This window comes from Penaeus monodon, chromosome 24 (assembly GCF_015228065.2).
Source record: "Penaeus monodon isolate SGIC_2016 chromosome 24, NSTDA_Pmon_1, whole genome shotgun sequence".
NCBI lineage: Eukaryota > Metazoa > Arthropoda > Malacostraca > Decapoda > Penaeidae > Penaeus > Penaeus monodon.
The window spans coordinates 14,876,484-14,877,409 of NC_051409.1; the positions used below are offsets into that span (position 1 = coordinate 14,876,484).

General features: G+C 34.6%; 1 protein-coding gene across 1 annotated transcript in view; it reads left to right on the forward strand.

The window, feature by feature from the left end:
* The window catches only part of LOC119588872 (A disintegrin and metalloproteinase with thrombospondin motifs 9-like), a gene marked incomplete at its 5' end in the record, with an annotated part of 149,434 nt that overhangs the window by 145,629 nt on the left and 2,879 nt on the right, over positions 1-926 (forward strand). The window contains 1 exon segment of the mRNA XM_037937511.1: positions 1-926.

Sequence of the window (926 nt, forward strand, 5' to 3'; positions counted from 1 at the left end):
AAGATCTATGGAGAAATCGCATTGATCTTATAGCTCTCTTGTGTAATAAAAGTGATTCTGGAACACAGTCGCAGGAATGCATTCAAGGCAAAGAAAGATTCCGAAAAAAACAAGCAAAAACAAAAGAAGAAAGCAGGGTGGGGGAATCATGACCTTCTGGCACACACCAGCCTTCCTCTGATCTCAAGATAAAGGAAAGGGAGAGTGTAACTAACCTTCGCTTTACGGTAGTATGGTTATGTAAAATTCGGAAGACTGACAAAGGGAAATTTTACGCAAATATAAAAGCATGTCCAGATTACTAGTATGAGATAGTTTATACTAGACAGTCGAGATGTTTTAGGTATATTGTCACAAAGTTAGACTCATTGTTTTGCTTTGTTTTCAGCCATGTTAATGCAGTGCACTAAAGCATAATCACATATATTCTGCCAAATGCGCTTTTGAACATCAGTAAAGAAAAGACAAAGATTACAGGCTTTTAGGAAAAGAATAATTCTTAACATGACTTACAGAGCAAAGTAAGGTATGCATTTTAATGGAGACTTCTCTTGTAGCTTACGAATGTTAATTTGGCCCTCGTGACAATACTGGCATATTCCAAGTAAACACTTTAATAAAATTATTAACATTATTAAACGAGTGAAAAAGATTAATGTAGCTAAAACATCTTAGCTGGGTAGTTACTGTTATCTTTCATTTTGATGTATATTTCTTAGAATTTGCCTAATAGATGCTATTGATGAAGAGATCATACATAGAGTAAGTTGAATATAAGTTTTAAGGTTGCATTTTTCTTTTCTTTAGAGAGATTTAATTTTAAGTTTTTGCACTAATTACTGCACAGAAATGTGAACATGCTTTGAGTGTACTTTGAGTCTGGCATCTCAGGAACGGCTCATACGTTTGGGAATAGATGCTGTTGC